General features: G+C 28.6%; 1 non-coding gene across 1 annotated transcript; it reads right to left on the bottom strand.

Annotated features, from left to right (window-relative positions):
* Positions 1-2,152: 2,152 nt before the first annotated feature.
* TRNAL-UAG (transfer RNA leucine (anticodon UAG)) lies at positions 2,153-2,232 on the bottom strand. Its single transcript has one exon. It is a non-coding gene; the product is annotated as a tRNA-Leu (tRNA).
* Between the last annotated feature and the right edge of the window lie 5,089 nt (positions 2,233-7,321).

A 7,321-nucleotide genomic window follows, 5' to 3' on the forward strand; every position in this document is an offset into this window, starting at 1 on the left:
CGGTTTGCACATGTGTGGCTGTTGAGATGGGGAGTAGTAGTGATAACATTGGGATGGAAAGGGGGATGGCGGTGCTCTCGCTAGAAGGGGGAGAGGAGGGATTGCAAGTCAAATTGGGAGGGGAGGAGAGTGAGTAGGTGGATGATCTCTACGTAGTTGGCAGTTTTTTGACTGTCAGTGTTATTCAGTTCCAGGCAATGAAATCAACTTTAGCCAATCTATGGCATCCACATGGTAGGTGACGATCTCAAATCTAGAAGATAAGCTATTTTTGTTTCGATTTTATTATGAAATCGATTTTAATAGATTCCGGAATGGCCATTTGTTGGTGGAGGGAAGTCTTTAGACTTTTAATGGTCATTTGTTGGTCTTTCATAGATTGCGAAAAGGGGAAGATTCGATGGAGGTGCTATTAGTTTTTACAGATTTTTGGGTTCAGATCCATGATCTGCCATCTGGGTTGATGTATGAGGTTATGGCAAGGTAGTTTGGAAACTTTATTGGGTAGTTTTTGGAGTATGATACAAAAGTTATGAGTAGAGGCTATAGGGGTTTTATGTGAATCAGGGTTGGAATCGAGTTAATATTGGATGTTTCTTTTTTCTTTTAATTATTTTTGTTTTAAATTTAAATTTTAACATTATTTTAATTTCCTTTAATATTAACTCAAAGATCAAAGCAATATCAAAGTGTAACCAAATAAAAGGGAAGACAACTAAATCCTTAGTCAATAGGTTTACTCCATACAACCGGTCTTAAATTTTGGCATACATAAAATTAGCATCAGAAGCAAGAATTAACATGAGAGCATTTAAAGGTATATTGCATTTAGTAAAGTTTGTATGTGATAAGATTACCTTAGCTAAATTATGAGTTGAGCTGCCTTATTTGTTGACGTGGCATCCACATAGCAGTACACGTCAACAAAGTTAATATTTGTTAATTTTTTTCCATTTATTTTGGGGTGATTTAACAAAAAACACAAGTTTAAAAGTTAAGAAAAGGAAAAATTAAATATAAGGTTAAAATAATTTTTTGTAAAGTTAGAGGATTAAATAAGTCATTATGCATTTTTTAAATTTTAAGACTCTACAAATATAGTTAAAAATGACAAGTGTTGTTTGTTTACATATTTAGCTTTTAAAATTTTTTTTACCATACCCTATTAGACTTATGTCAACCTCAACTTGCTTGCTAAATAGTCTAAATGAGATAATTTTTCATGATTTGATAAAAAATTCATTTAGAGAAATGAGTTGATATTTAGTTGCTAATCTAGAAATTCACTATGTGATTTATTTATTATTAGATTTATGGCACATTCACGATATAATTGAAAAATTCTATAATAAATATACCCTATTAAAAATTCATTTAAAATCATCAATAAATACTTAGCTCGGATGGCATTATTGCTATTACAACAATTAGGAGAATGTGGGTTTCAACGTTCTTAAGTGCATATTTTCTTCTGATTTAAGGTGAGAAGGGGTTATAGGTAGAAGTAAGCTTTGTATAAAAAAAAAAAATCATAGTTAGAATGATGAAGTTAAAGGTTTGATATACAAAAAGACAAAACGTTATTTTAACAAAATAATTTATCTATAATATATATAAAAGCACAAGTTAGAAAAAGTTTTGAACTGACGATAATACCCTTTAGTTTCTACTATATTACTAAAAATATTTATAATTTAATTTAGAATTATTAGTTAATAACTTTATCTAAAAATAGTTGGGATAACTTGAATAAAAGTCTAAGCATAGTGAATACCAATAAATAAAGTAAACTTAATATCTGTGTATATAGTACTTAGGCTATAAATTAACCATTTGATTGAAAACTTTAATTTAAAAGTGCGATATAATTTAATTTAAAGAAATTCGAAGATATGAATTATTAAAACAAAAGAAAAGGGATACTAAGTTATTGAAGGAATAAATTTTAAAAGTAAAAAGAATAAAGGACTGGAAACCCTTGTATGTTTTTCGACATTGTTTTAGTGTAATTGATTAAAAGTCGATACCCTCTTTTTCTTTTTAGTTTATATGGCTTGAAATTTTTATTTCAAATGTGTTAAAACAAAACAACAGAGGGATTACGGTATTAAAATTAAAAGTAAAAGGATTAAGCCGCATAAAATAAAAACTTTGACAGCTGTGGGATTTGAACCCACGCCCTTTCGGACCAGAGCCTAAATCTGGCGCCTTAGACCACTCGGCCAAACTGTCGAGTTGTTGGATATACAAAATTCAAAAATTAAAATTGAGGTGAGCAATCATTATTTTATGGAGAAATTTGAATTTCTACAAGCCCATTAATGGCCCAATTTATATTAAATGTATTTCAAAAAATAAGTTTCAACAAGAAAATAACCGAATTTAAAACAAAGCCACAAATTTCGCTTTGGATCTAAAGTTGATGAAACTCAACTTTTATATAAAAATGTTTTAATATTTATTTATATATATAATTTATCATTAAATCTTAAACCCAAAATCCAGCATCTTAATTTATATGCATAGTTATCTAAAACTAATTTGGGTGAATGAGTGGCCGGGCCGACCCGAAATTTAATCTTTCAGTTCGAGTTGAGTTTGTTCAAAAAAAAAAAGAAAAGTAGATTCATATTTCAAATCTAGTCTATCTTGGATAAAGTCAAAGTGTATTATTATTCATTGTAAGTTGGACATGAATTATACTTTGTTCGTATCAATAAATATCTAATCAAGCTTGGGGCAACGCCGAAGGGTTGCAAAGGCCCTAGCCCCCTAAAAACGTAAAATTTAACTTTGGTCCTTTAAATTTTACAGGATTTTAATTTAGTAAAAGGTGAAATTATTTTTTGGCCTCTAAAAAATGATAAAATTTTGATTTAGTCCTTTAAAAGTTATAAAATAGAAACTATTAGAATTGTGAAATTACGGCTCTGTTTGTTTCTTTGAAAATGGCTTCCATAAATTGACTTATTTTTCTTGAAAAGCTATTATTTTCTAGTGTTTGGATAAAACTGCGTAAAATATTTTCTGTTGTTTGGCAGATTTCTTAAAAATATTTCATAAAAACTATTTTCAATGAAACAAATATACATTTGAGATTTTCTTATCTTTTCATTATTTAATTGATTTTGTTTTATATCTATAAATTTATATTTTACATTGTTTTTGTAAAACAAACACGACATAAATATATTTGTTATAAAATATTATATTGCAATTTCGTTTTATCAATCAAAATTTGTTTTATAATAAGAAAATATTTTGTAATAATCAATGCTTAATCAATAATTTAAACTTAATTTATTTTATATAAACTTAATAATAAACAATGCTTAATCAAAACTTAATTTAAATTACATATATTATATATGATAGTACATATTGACACATTAGAGTTGTAAGGGATAAATGAAGCTAAACATTATTTAAAAAATATTCATATTTATATAATTAAAATATTCATGTTTTATACTAGGTTAAAATATGTCATAAGTCCTTGTATTCTTCGTAAATTTGAAATTTGGTCAATCTACTTTGATTTTTGGGTTAGTCTTGTTAGAATTGTAAATAATATCTCATATAAAATTAGAATTGTAAACCAGGATCTGTTATGTCAAATCGTAAAGAATAAATCAAGAACAAAACTAGATGCGAAAGCGTACCTAAATTCATCGATTTCTTAAAATCTAAATCTATAGATCTTGGGGTTTTGATCTTCCAAATTAGCACACAAGTAATCTAGAGAATGTGACTCTCTCTTTTCTAAAGATGGGATATTAGAAAAGTTACATTTTGTGTAATTTGGGGACCATAACCCTAATATATATAACTTGGACACATTAGAAATTAGTTACTAGAGTATCTACACATATTTGACCTATATTTTATTTAATAATTAAAGCCCAATAAACCATAACCAAATTAGATCACTTTTAATTTGGGCTAACCTATTATGATAGTAAATAATAACATGTAATTACCCTTATTATATATGTAATGTCCATATTTTCCAACAATCTCCCACTTGGACCATATATATATACTATTTACTCTATAATTAGATGTTATTATATAACCTTATGAGCTCAAAATTTTACTATCATATTCAAAAGGTATTCTGAACAATCTCGTTCATTAATTATGTTAACATAGAACTAAGGCGACTTTCGTTACATATATCGTAATTAAATCCATTCCTGATCACATATATTAACACAACCAAATGACATAGATCAAGTATAGATGTGTAGCATGGAAATTACATGCAATATGATCTAAACATGTCTATTTCCAACTGGTCCTCCTTAAACCTTAGTGAGATCAAATCTTACCAAAACTAGAGTGTGAATAAACCAAAAAATATTATTTCTACAGAAAATAAACTTAATAACCATAAACTAAAATAACTGAAAATGTATCTATAACATAAAAGCATTTAAAAGTACAAACTGTCACTAAAACCAAATATCCTTAAATGATATTACACCCATATGAGTAATGTACTCATGGAAAACCTTGGGTGTAGTCCCTTAGTAAGCTAATCCACAATTATGGAGTTTGTCCCAATATGCTTTATAAACACCTAACACTCTAAACTTTTACTTTAGCAACCAAGAACTTTAAGTCTATGCACTTTGACTTTGATGTCACAATTTTTGGAACTTTTATTGGAATAAATGACTACCAATTATTGTCATAATTTGCACCCTGGTGAAAAAATTTTGCATCAATATTCCATCAAAATTAGAGTCTGTATACTTGATGATCTATAACTTATCAGACTTCCATTATGTGAGCATGTAATATTTTGTTCTCTGAAGATACCTCATAACCCTCTTGCCTTCTAACCAATGGTTCATACTAGGGTTACCTAAATATTTGCCTAACATTCCAACAATGTATGCAATGTCCGGACGCATACATACTTGAGCATATATTCGACTCCCACTCTTGAGATATAGGGAATCTTATGCATTTCCTTAATTTCAAAATCATTATTGGGGTATTGGTCGAGACTTAACTTATTATTGACAAGTAGTATGTCATTAACATATAAAACCAAATATATAACCTTACTCCCATTGAATTTATGGTATATACAATTATTGACCAAATTCATCTCTAAACTGAATGAGATAATCATTTGGTAAAATTTGTAATACTATTGACGAGTAGTCTGCTTAAGCCCATAGATAAAGTTATTTAATTTGTAAATAATTAACTTTGTATCATTAGACAAAAAGTTTTCTAGTTGCACCATATAAATGTATGATCAATGTTAACATTGAGAAACCATTAACTTAATATTCATCTGATGCAGCTTAAGGTTAAAATATTCCACTAAAGCCATTACAATCCTTTCTCCAGTGGACCTTTTTTAATGACATTCATTCTTGAGGTTGTTGAGTTTGTTTTTCTGGAACAATTACCTCATCTTGAATAGGGAGTTGTTCAACATTGTCTTATTGAGGTTCTGGATTCACTTATTGATCAATGATAGGTATGAGAACCTGAACATCATCAAAAGTGATAGCAGGAATTGAGTTTCCTTCTCAAAAGCAATGTCTCTAACTTTATTTCTCCTTCCAAACTCAACATCCTCAAAAAATATTACAGTTTTCGTATAAAAAATATTCCTTATTGTGGGATCATAAAAATCATAGTCCCTAGATCGCTCAAAATAACCAATAAAGTAGTTGTTCACTATTTTGGAATCCAATTTCTTTTCATGTGGCCTATAAGGCTTTGCCTCAAGTGGAAATCCCCAAATGTGAAAGTGTTTTAAACTAGGTTTTCGACCTGTCCAAAATTCATAAGATGTTTTTGTAACTGCATTAATGGATATTCTATTCAGAATGTAAGTTGTTGTCTTTAGAGGCATTGGCCAAATGAGCACTTTCACACTTATCATGTTTTAACATTTCTTTTTTTTACACACAATAAGAAATGAGATCATTTGAGTCCATTTCTCCTATTGACGGATATAACTAATTTTAAATTGGTTAAACTGTGCAGGAAGTGATACCAAAACCATAAGAACAAGCTGTTTCTCAAAAAGGTCGATCTTAAGTGTCTTAAGTCTTGAGGCAACATGAAACATCTCCATAATGTACTCCCCCATGTTTCCTTTACCTTGATACTTCATAGACATCAAAGAATTCAGAAATGATGTCATCTCAACCTTATTGTTTTTAGCAAAACGTTTCTCAATTTCATCAAGGAAACACTTGGCCTGAGTAATCTTTTTAGATTTCATGTCCCTAAAGGCTTCTGGAATACTGTGTTTCATGATCATTGGACTCATACGATTTGAACGATTCCATCTTTTAAAATCCCTCTTAACATCAAAGGTGATTTCCGCAATGAGAGGTGTAGGTTGTTCTTCCCTTAGTGCAAGGTCTATGTCTATACAACCAAGCTTATAAATGCCTTTTCCATTCCTTAAAATTAGTCTCACTAAACATGGGTATAGAATTAGCAAATATTGTGGTAACAATAGATAAACTAGTTGAATCCAGAACAAAATAGATAAAAACAAGCTCACATCAATATTCATAATTAAACAATAAAATCAAAATAATGGCTAATCTCATCTCAAGATATCAAACACAACATTAATATCAAGTCTTTGGACAGTAATATTAACAATAAACTATAAATTATGTCAAATAATGAATGAATCTTTGTCCTAACTTATTGTTCACATAAATTACCTTATAATTGCCACACGTTTATCACCACAAATGTTGTTGAAATTCTGCCAAATATTAACTTACCTTTGGGTTAATTAATAAATATATGAATCACAAAAACATATAATTATCTTGATATTTTAAATAAACTAATCTACACAAAAATGGTGGCTTTGGCGGCATTTTGTTTCAACTAATCTATTTAAAATATTAGATATCCTTAATTAAAACATAAAGCCAAAATCTGAATTTATTTTTTTCAAAATATTTATCTTAATTTCATCTTTCAATCAAATTAAAAGATAATAGTATATATATGTATATATATTTATCCTAAAACAATATACAATGATGTTAACAAATATAATAATAGTTGAATAAATCATAAACCATAGACAACTTCACATAAGACTTCAAATTTAGACTAAAATAATTTGAATAAAGGTAAACCTCATCTCAAAATATCGGACACTCCATTAATATTTCATCTTTGGATAAAATATTAACCTGTAAATGATATAATGGTGTAATAATCAAACATTGACAATAAGAATATGTTGAACCATAACCTTTGGGCCAATTTATTGCTCACATGTAAAAACGAATAATTGTCACATGTTTATTACCAT

Source organism: Gossypium arboreum, chromosome 7 (assembly GCF_025698485.1).
Source record: "Gossypium arboreum isolate Shixiya-1 chromosome 7, ASM2569848v2, whole genome shotgun sequence".
Taxonomy (NCBI): domain Eukaryota; kingdom Viridiplantae; phylum Streptophyta; class Magnoliopsida; order Malvales; family Malvaceae; genus Gossypium; species Gossypium arboreum.